Consider the following 11,701-nt stretch of genomic DNA (forward strand, 5'->3'; position numbering starts at 1 on the left):
CCCCGGGAGGGCACGCGCTGGCCTGAAGCTCGGAGGGGATGGCGCGGCCTCTGGTGAGGTGGGGAGGCTGCAGGTGCAGGCGAGGCCGAGGCTGACAGACCACAGCTGTGGACGGATGGACGGACGGACAGACAGACATGCTCAGCCGGCCGCCCCTTCCCACCCCGCAGCTCGCAGACTCTCGGCCGCACCTGGAGTGGGGTCCTGACACGGGTACGCGGGCCTCTCCAAGGAGGCCCAGAGGATGTTGGCCAACTGGACCCCCAAACTCAGGCGAGGGGGGAAGCACTCCCCATCTGGGGGCTCTGAAAGCCTTCAGTCTCCCCTTGGAGAAGCTGAACCCTCAAGATGGGTGTGAGTTTACCCAGCAAAATTATCGGCCACTAGGTGGCAGCAGAGCCCCACTGGCCTAATCCCAGGCCTTTAAAGAAAATAATTCTCTGAAGGATTCTCAAAAACAGACTAGGAACTTATCGGAGCAGACCCGGCCCACGGCCCACAGCCCATTTCTGAGGTTCGCAGGCCCGCCCACCTCGCGGGCAGAATTGAGCGGACGCTACAAAGACTGCACGGCCCACAAACCCAAACTGTCTCCTCCGACGTTCCAGAAGGCGCGTGCAGACCCGGCCCTGGCTCGGGGCCCACAGGGCCTCCCCGGGGTCCTGCTGACAAGTCTGGCCCCGCTTCCGATGACCAGCCACGGGCATAACGGGGGAGGTTCGGGAAGTCTGCCCGGGGCCCAGCGTGCCGGGAACACTGCACTGGCCCCCGAGTGCACAACTGGCAGGGACACTAAGCAGCTGCCGGACGCCCCCTCAGTCCCCTGGCCTCGGGGAAAGACATCGAGGGAGACGGGCCGAGTGTAGCCCCTGGAAACCTCGCCTCCCCAGCGAGGCAGCATGCGGGAGGAGCTGCAGGAGGCAGAGCCCCCACGAAGAACTTCAGGGCGCTGGACCCCGGGAGCCCCTTCCCAGTCTCCACTGTGAGAAGCAGGAGGACCGCGGCCGACACCCTGGGCTGCCCCGTGTGGCCTCTGGTCTCAGACACTCGCCTGGCAACATCCCTCCCAGGCCTGGCACTATGGGGGATGGAGTTCAGCTCCTCTCCTGGAGGAGCGAACAGCCCTGCTCGCCCTGCAGGGACCTGCACGAGTTTCAGATGGCACACACTGCACACCTGGCCACTTTACCGTGGCACTTTCTACATGGACATGGTGAGCAGGAAACAGCAAGACGTCTAGATGCTCTTGGGGCATAGGGGCCAGAGGCTGGGGGAGTTAAAGATCTCAGGGCCGGTGCATCAGCACGAGCGTGGGACACGCCTCTGGCAGGACAGTGCAGATGTCTCAGCTCTGGGGCAAGGCCACACCCCCTGTGACAGAGACCACCGTGCTCCTGGATGCACGTGTAATGCTGTCCGGCCTGTGCAGGCCCCACCAGGTCACCTCGGCCAAGGACAGGCACACTCACACTGGACACAGGCAGGCCAAGAACGGGTGCCCAGGCCCCGTGTCACCCCCTCTGGACTGAAGTCTTTGCTTTGGTCCACACCTCACATGAAAGGCTTTAGAACCTTAGGAACCTTTACTGTATGGAGTAGGGTTACATCAGGTAGCTCTGGACACCCCTACAGCACTCAATTCATAGTTCATAGGTCTTCGTAGTTCATGAAACTAGAAAAGAACTTAGTTCTAACATTATGGCCAAGGAACTTGGGTACTGATTTCCCCAGAGTCCCAGTTACAGCGTAAGAGGCAGAAAAGGACTGAAACCCAGATCTGCATATTGCTTTTCCGGAGCCCTTTGCACCCCTCATGACAGAGATGCCATCTCATCTAGATAGACTGTACATAAATTTCATTTTCCAGCTGAGTGTTCTTCTTCACTGATACGGAAAATTGAACAACTGAGTTTTATTAAGCGTAAGTTTATGGTAGCTCTGCCAGTCATGACCACAATGAAGTTTTGGACACCAATGGCTTTTTATTGCCTCTAATAACTCTGTCAGCCAAGAACATCTCCCACATATATTGTGAGATGAAGAAAAACTAAAAATTCATTTACTTCATTACTGTACTCAAGGTGTTATCACTTCCTGGGAAGAAAGATAAATTAGAAGTCCAAGAAACTGGTTGCCATTTCAAATTCAATCTCTGAGTTGTTAGGACAACTTCTGAAATATTTGTTCAGATTTTCAAATTTCCTTTAACACTCCCCAGCCCACCGGTTAACAATGAAAACAACTGTCTTAGAACTATTAAATTAAAATATATTAGTGTATTCACAGTACTTGAATTAGGCAGGTTTTTTTAACTTGAGAAGAGGCTTTCCCTTTCATCAGGGTTCCCACTGACACTCACTGTGGGCTGCACACCGCAGCCTCTTCCCCAGTCTCCTTCTCAACTATTGACACTGATGATGTGAAGGAAACTAGACTTCCTGTTAGCGCACTGATGGGCTTCAGTTCAGTTCTTTCACCATCCCTGGGGGCCTGTAGTCTCACACCCAGATATACTGTATTCTCCCCGGTGTCCACCAGCTGTCTTCACAGGATGTAATAAAGACTATGCTGGCTGAAGCTCTAACCAGAGCAGAGCTTTCAGAAACGCCTTTTACTATCACATCCACAAGCCTCCAGTGCTTGGTGAGACTTGTACTCCAGAACTCAGTTCTTAGCGGGACATTTACATAAGCCAAAGCGTTATTAAACGGTGCGACTGCACCAGATCGGGGAATTGTCCTCGACCCCTCCTGCTCCTACCCTGCAGGGTCTCTTAGCATCCTGAGGATTTCAGGTCCATCAGCCTCAAAGGATGTGTGATATCACAGGTGCCAACTGCCTGACTTTAAAAAAATGTAATTAATCAGCTGTACTGAAGGAAACCTTAACAACTGGGACATGGAACATACGGCTAATATCAGAGTTCCATATTCTTACAACTTGTTCCTGCTGAGGTCAGGGAAAATCTTATTCTTTACATCCCCGAAACCTGGAAGAAGCAGCTCTTCCCTTTCTGATCCTTAAGAAACAGGTGCAGGCACAGGTGCAGATGCTCTAAAACTGGAGTAGAGATTTCTAGTGTTAATGAAATGTTTCTTAATCTCTTCAGATGGAAAAGCTTACTCTGCATCCATATATACACAGGTAATTCATGGCATGGAGCAATTAAATTGAAGAGACTTTTCAGTGACTTTTTTGTGCAAGACCATGCTCTAAATCATGTGGGAAAACACAAATCTTTAAATGGTCCATGTGCATAATTCATATTTACTACAAAAACCTGGTAAATGAGATACCACTGTATCTTAAGCCTTAAATTGATATTCAAACTGAGATATCCCATCGAAGTGCCATTTCAAAAAATAGGATTGGCAAGTAAGAAAAATCTAAGACTGTCTTTGAAGAGAAGAATGTTAAAGTGGTTCATCTAAGAGAGTTGACATTTAACAACTTCATTTATTCCTTATTTACTTTGTGATGGAAATCACACCTGCAGGCTTTGAGATTCACACCTGGGTAGATGTGAGGATCACAGGATGTTTGCCCACAGAAGCACAACTGAATGTCTACAAACATTTAATGGGATCCCTCCTCTTAAGACAAAGAATATTTTCTTCACATCCTGGAAGCTGTTCCTGTGAACACCAAGTCTTAAGCATCCATTAGGCAAAATTCATACAATTTTGACAGCATGATAGATGTTCAGGAATGCCCAGGATTCTTTATGTTTGTGGTTTTGCCTCTTCTTCTTCTGAAAAATAAATACTTATATTGTATTTTTGTTATTTCTCTTACTGCTCCCTTATCCCACCCCCATTCTAATCAGTAATTATTTACTATTTTTCAAGACTTCTCTTAGGATTCACAGAAATGCAGAGAGTCCCAGGGACCCCTCCCCCCAATAAAAATGACAAAACTAGCTTCCTCAGTTCTACTTCGTTTCCATACTCCTAATTTCACGAAAATATCTCTACTTTTGAGGGGACCGTATAACCAATATTCTTGGTGGTTTTCCCATATTTTTAATAGAAGTTATTCATAGTATGGATTATTGGTGACTAGTTCCTTCTTGCACAAAATCAGTGACTGTATCTTTAGTACCTGTAAGGATCCTGGCTGTGTGACTAAGGCCCTCTGTTGTCACAGATTTCATCCTAATGTGCGTTTTAGTTTGTATAACTCCCCATTATAGGAGCTGGTCTATTAACTTTCTGACTGCACATGACTTAGACCTTTCGGGTATTCACAATGCTTACGATGATTTTGGAAAAAGAGAGTGCTGGAGGGAGGGGGAGAACAAATCGTAATGTAACTGAGTATTTCCGTCTTGGTTCTGTGACTAAATAGCAAATTATTCAACTATTTTTAACTTCTTAATGCGTAAACAGTGATAGTAATAAATTCCTAATGTTTTCTAAGAGGACTATTTCACAAAATCAGTGAGATAATATATGTGGAAATGTTTTTAAATTGCAAAAGCATACACAAAAAGTCACCTCATCATTCTCTATTTCCATATGAGATAAACTCCATATAGTTTGACTATGCATTCACATGTTCAGGGAAAGTCAGGTCTTAGAAATACTGTGAAATTATTGAAGGTGGTCATATGTATTAATCAGGTTGGACTTTGTTATGCTGTGCAATAAACTCAATCACAGTGGCTGAAAACAAAAGGCTTATTTTTCTTTCAAGGTACAGGTCCTTTGAGAATTGACTGGGAGTTCCAGGGCAGTCAGCTCAGCCACCTTCTGGAACATTACATGACCAGGTCCAAAGGAAGGAGGATGACAGAGAAATTTTATGATTCACCCAACTACTAGGGCCACAGGAAACAGTCCTACAGGGAGCCTAGAAAGTGGAGAGGGGGAAATACTTACCTCTAACCACTCTCTCAGATCCCCAGCTTACAGGAACTAATCCCGTATCTTTCTTCCAAGAACTCTCCCTTTCAAATATTCAACCCATATATCATTTTTGTAGGAACTTCAAGATTGGTTAATAAGATTCAGTGTTATGATAATATAAACACACACAGAGAATACTTTTATTTTCTAAAAGGCATTTCTGTTTTAACAAATGGCTCTTAAACAACAATAAAACAGCCACAGCCAAATCTTCAGAAATCCATTAATGAATCCTTACTCTCTACTTTTAGGAATCTTGCCATTTCACTTGCTTACTCCTGAAAGAGATCTTTTTAAGCAACGGAGTCACCCCTTCACCGTTCAGGTCACAGCAAATTGTTTATCTTCTTTTATGAAACAGAAAGCTGGAATAGATGTGTTCCATTCTCATCGTCATTTAAAAAGTTGAACCACTGCATGGATTTGTGATGTGGTCTGAGGGTACCGCCTCTGACTGGGAGCTCACAGGTCACCTTGTCAGGGAACCAATTAAAGCACTGACTTCAAAGAGTAGAGTAAGAAGGTGAACTGGAACAAATTTATTGCTTTCATTCTCTGCTATTGTTCCAGCTGTTGTTTCACCAGATGGTTCACATGAAGTGTTTGTGTGTGAGTGTGTGTGTGTGTGTGTGTGTGTGGTTTAAAATAGGCTCTTTTTCTTTTGCTGTTTTATTTTAAAATATTGTTTATTTGATTGTCTTTCACAAAAAGGCAGTCATATAACAGCGATTTGTTTCATAATAAGCACCCTCTTTCATAGTTTTTAAACTTTTGTGATTTTTCAACAGTGAACATAAAACAAACCAAGCTAAGCACAAACGATTTTGTGGAAAATTGTTCAAGATGAGGATTGACTGACTTTTTCTCCCAAGGGATATACAATATGAGAAGCATCTTCCTACTTCCATGAAGGCAACAGCAGTCAGTCAGCACCCAGAACAGTGGTCTCACAGTCCTCTAGTAGCTTACCAGGTCATAGATTAAGAGTCACATTAACAAGTTAAATAATGATATGTAATGTTTGTGGACAATTAAATAGTGAGTGTGTGGGTGAGATAACTATAGCTGAATGAACATACATGAGGGACAACAGAAAATGTTTAAAAGGAGGCCTCTCTGCTTCTAAAGAGCAAAATAAACATATGGCAAGAATTCACCTCTAGCTTCTTTTTCAAAATATAGCTTCACCTGTCAGTCTCTCGGCTCTTTGGCGGTAGCTGTTTCTCCTGACTTCTTACTTCTTAATTTCCAGGTCTCGCATTTACTGCCATGTCCTCTGAAGAAGGGAAGCTCTTCGTGGGAGGGCTCAGTTTCAACACTGACGAGCAGGCTCTGGAAGACCACTTCAGCAGCTTTGGGCCTATTTCTGAGGTGGTCATTGTCAAGGACCAGGAGACTCAGCGATCCCGGGGTTTTGGCTTCGTCACCTTTGCCAATCCAGAGCATGCCTCAGATGCCATGAGAGCCATGAATGGAGAGTCTCTGAATGGTCGCCAGATCCGTGTGGACCACGCGGGCAAGTCAGCCTGAGGAACAAGAGGAGGGGGTACCTTTGGGTCCTATGGGTGTGGTCGTGGCTACCCTAGAGGTGGTGGAGACCAGGGCTATGGAGGTGGCAGGTATGACAGTCGACCTGGAGGATATGGATACGGATATGGATATGGAAGGTCCAGAGACTATGGCGGCAGAAGCCAGGGTGGTTATGACTGCTACTCAGGAGGAAATTACAGGGACAATTACGACAACTGAAATGAGGCATACACGCCTAATGTAGATGCACAAGGAATAAAACTTCTGATCCAGGACCTTCCTTCCAAATGGCTGTGTTTATAAAGATATTTGGAGCTGCACTGAAACATCTGGTTTTTTTTTAAAGTACATCAAGCTTTTTTTTTTTTTTAATTGAGCTCCCAAGGTAGCTTGTTAAAGACTTTTCAGAAAGCTCCATGTTTTTTTCTAAAAATTTCCTGTTTAAAGACAAATTCTGAGACATCTGTAGTGTCTGGGTAATTTTTTCTTTTTACCAGTTGTTTTAATTCAGGCTGTCAGAATTATCAAAAATGTTTGGCCAGACTGATTTTTTTTGAAGATAATATGCATCTAGGAGCATGTAAAAAACCTGTATGCAATGTTTTCATTTGTCATTAGAAAGCAATTTACCACTGTAACTAAGAAATGAAGAACATAATTACTTAGGGGTACTTTTTACTCCAGATATCTGCCTTCGTTATATAGAAGTTTCTTAAAAATATTTGTACGTCAGTTTTTGATACTGGAAGAAAAAAATATCCTGTTATGTTTCATGTAGTGTTTAGGATGTCTTTCATGGAGTTGATTAAAAAGATGAAATCTGAAAAAAAGATATAGCTTCACCTTTGATTAATAGTTTGGCTAGGTCAATATGTATAAATTTGCATTTAACAAAATGTGAAAATATTAAGTGTTTAGCATTTTATTTATTTTCTGATTGAAGTATAGTTGATTTACAATGCAGTGTTAGTTTCTGGGGCACAGCAAAGTGATTCAGTTTTATATATATATATATATATATATATATATATATATACTTTTTAGACTCTTTTCCACTGTAGCTTATTACAAGATATTGAATATAGTTCCCTGTGCTATAGTGTAGGTCTTTGTTGTTTATCTATTTTACATATAGTAGTGAGTATCTGTTAATCCCAAACTCCTAGTTTATACATCCTTTCACCTTTGGTAGCCACAGATTTGTTTTCTATGTGCATCTATGTAAATAAACTCATTTTTATCATTTTTTAAGATTCCACACATAAGTGATATCATACGATATTTGTGTTTCTCTGTCTGACTTCACTCTGCGTGATAATCTCTATGTCCATGCATGTTGCTGCAAATGGATCATTTCATTCTTTTTTATGGCCGAGTAATAAGCGGCATGGTACTATCACAGAAAACAGACACACAGATCAGTGGAACTGGATAGAAAGCCCAGAAATAAACTCACGACAAAGATGCAAGGATACACAGTGGAGGAAAGAGTGTCTTCAACAAGTAGCGCTGGGAAAACTCGACAGCTACTTGGCAGACACTGAACCTGGAACATTCTCTAAAACCATATGCAAAAATAAACTCAAAATGGATTAAAGATGTAAGTGTAAGACCAGATACTGTAAAACTCCTAGAGGAAAAATGTAGGCAGAACACTCTTTGACATAAATTGAAGTGTCTAAAATTTAATAGTATTGCCCTTTTAATCGAGATACATCTGTGTTTAATTATTTACATACGAATTTCAAATCTCTTGAATGTCTGAGTTTAACAGAATACCAAAAAGTTGTAGGAAAAAAGAGCCCTCAGTTTTACGATAAATTATTTATTTTATTAGTATTACTCACTATTATTTTTTTAAAGCATTTTTAGGATTAAACATTACTCAAACTAATTGGTTATAGATCCCTAGGAGCTATATGCCAACCTCAAGTGTTTTTTAAAAGATACTTTTGCTTGTTTTTGATGAGTAACTTAGAAATTAATGTCAGTATACTCTTTATCATATGGGAAGATAACTAATGACAAAGTTTATGTTTACTTTCTTGAGAAGCTACACTGAAATTATTACTAACATAGAAATGACTTTTTATGACTAGTTAGACAAGCAGAGGTGAAATCAGCGGATGCTTCCTTGAGAAAGAAAAAGCTTAGTAGGAAGGGGTGAGCAACATGCCCAGTTTCTCATCCAAACTCCTATCAAATTAAATCACTACTTCTCCTGGGGAAGAACTAATGTGAAAGTAGAGAAAGGGTAGCGGGTTACTCAGCATAGTTCACTTCTAATGGAAGAAAGAAAGAAAAATGACAAATATAGGGAAAAGGCATTAACCACCACCACACCGAACCTTCATGTTAAAAATAAAACAAAAACACCAATTTGAACAACGTTCTGTGCATGAGAATACCTTCCTAAGAACTATGAATATAGGTGATGGATTACAGCACCTGGGTGAAGCCAGAAATATGAAAAGGTGCAGTGATGCTCTGAAGGCAGGAAAGATAGGCTACCCCCACCATCCGTCCTCCAAGCCCAGCAGCCCAGTGCAGAAACAGATGTCCTCCTGGTCAGAGGAGGAGGGAAGTGGGTGCCCAGCTTCACCACACAGCCCAGCCCCGGCCCACCCTAGCACAGGCTGACTCCTTCAGAAAACAATATAAAGTTTCCTAAAAAAAATTCAAAATAAAGTTATGATGGGATCCAGCAATCTCACTCCTGGGTGTATGTCTAAAGGAAGTAAGATCACTATCTCAGATACGTGTACCCCCATGTTCACTGTAACATTATTCACAGTAGCCAAGGTATAGGAACAATATAAATGTCCATCAACAGATGAAGGATGAAAAAGATGTGGTGCATATATGCAATGGAATGTTATTCAGTTATAAAAATGAAGAAAATTCTGCCTTTTGTATGACAAAGTTAATGGACCTTAAGGGCATTATACTAAGTGAAACAGAGACAGACTAATACTGTATAATCATACTTATATGTGGAATCTAAAAAATCCAAATGCATAGAAATGGGAGCAAGAATGAGATTAATAGGAGGGTAGGAGGTGTAAGGAGTGGGGAAATGTTGGTCAAAATGTACAAAATTCTGTCCTTTGATGAATAAATCCAGGGATGTAATGTATGGCATGGAGACTACAGTTAACAATACTGTACTATATACTTGAAAACTGCTGAGAGAGTAGATCTTCAGTGTTATCACTATAAAAACGGTAATCACATGAGGTGATGGAGGTGTTAACTAAGCTTATTGTGATAATCATTCTGCAATATACACATATCAAATCATCACATCCTATATCTTAAACTTATATATACTCTATGTCATTTCTCTCTCAATAAAGCTAGATTTCCTGCATCATCAGATTACCTTCTCACATGGAATGTATTTTCCAGTGGCTAATAACGTATTTGTGCATCCTGTCCAGAGTATTTCCTTCCCAGTGTAAAGGTACCAGGAATTCCAAGTTGCTAATCAAAATATTGTTTTGTGAATATAATCAGAAAAAAGGGAGAGATAATATTAAGGTTCATTTCATTTAAGCCACGGGTAAAGCCTAAGAAATTATTTGTGCTCTAGAGCAAGTGTGCTAATGACTAGTCCAGTGACGTCCTTCGGGTTTCAGTTTTCCCTATCCTGTGCATTGCTGGAGGGAAAAACAGGGCAAATCCTTGCAGATTCCTTTTTTTAAGATCCAGGTAAACCACTTCAATTCTGACATCTTTTTTTTTTTGGCTTCATAACATTATGATGATTGTAATTATTTACTTGTATTATAAATTGATTAGTATCCAGCTCTTCCATTTAACTCTAAACCATGAGGATGAAGACTCTGTCTGTCTTGAATTGTATCCTCAGTACCTGGCTTGGTGCTCAGCACAAAATTAGCTTCCATTAAATTTTATCAAAATAGTGATTGAATGAATTCCTCTCACACCCAAGTCTTAAGAAGAAAACATGTAAAAGGCAATGCTAAGCCTTTATTGGCCTCCTTGTGTCAAACTCAAATTTCTAATTAAAAAATATATTATTTCATGAAGTGTTAAGTCAGATGTCATTTATGGACTCTAGGCAATATTGAGATAAGCCACAGTAACTTTCCCTGAACCTGACTAGAAATTGTACACATTACCTGAATTATAGCTTTTACCTGAACTAAGCATATGCCTTGTAACTTCCCGATATCGGTTACCGGAACATTTCTTTTCTTCCTAGGGAAGCAGGAATGATGTGTTCTCTTTAATGCTTTCAGAAGCAGCTGATGTTGAGGATGGAATGTAAAGTGTCTATTTTTCTTCTCCTGGAACCCATTTCTAACCGCTGGCAACATAGCTAGTTTAAAAATAAATTAAGCTTTGGTAACAGCATTTGCAAGGAGCACGTCTAAACTGTTTAAAAGAACAGAATCTAAAGATATTATTAATAATTAGTAAGCCACGAGAAGTAAGAAACTGCATAAATCATCCCCTTTTATCTATTAAGTTAGTGCTTCTTAGGATATCTGATATCACTGTTAACCTACTTTTGATATCTATGTGAACATAATAAAATCATACCCCTTTAAAATATTTTTTGTGATTCAAAATTCTGTTTGTCCTCTTTCACTCTGTAAATTAGTAAAATTTTACTGTTAACTTTACTATAGTTAAGGACAAAACAATAATGATTATTTTACTTCTGTATTTATTAGATCATGGTATCATTAGACAATAATAACTATTAACAGAGAAAATTTACCTTATTTCTCATGATTAGATTTTTGTGAAATTGCTATATGCATAGGCTTCATAAAAGGTTTTCTATGAAAACACTTTTGAGACGTAAGTCAATAGATCAAACACATATAGCTTTAGAATTAAAATTATTTAAATTGAATTATAATTAATAGACTAGTATTTACTTTTCATAGCTTTTGCTTAGTCAAAATATTTATATTAATGTGTATATATAATATGCATATATGATAATATACAGACTTAAAATTAATTAATGTATCAGTGGATTATATGTCACATTAAAAATTCCCTAGTAAGATTTCTGCTCCTTTCTATGTTGGATAATTAAGAGACATTTTCAATTTTTCATGACTGTATTAATGAAGTTCACACTAATTTTTTTTTTACATTTTTATTGATTCATAATCATTTTACAGTGTTGTGTCAAATTCCAGTGTTCAGCACAATTTTTCAGTCATTCATGGACATATACACACTCATTGTCACATTTTTTTCTCTGTGATTTATCATAACAT

The 11,701-nt window shown here is 40.4% G+C and overlaps 1 pseudogene; it reads left to right on the forward strand.

Annotated features, from left to right (window-relative positions):
- The first annotated feature begins 5,733 nt into the window (after positions 1-5,733).
- On the forward strand, positions 5,734-6,790 carry LOC140688679 (RNA-binding protein 3-like; annotated as a pseudogene).
- Positions 6,791-11,701: the final 4,911 nt, after the last annotated feature.

Source organism: Vicugna pacos, chromosome 23 (assembly GCF_048564905.1).
Source record: "Vicugna pacos chromosome 23, VicPac4, whole genome shotgun sequence".
NCBI lineage: Eukaryota > Metazoa > Chordata > Mammalia > Artiodactyla > Camelidae > Vicugna > Vicugna pacos.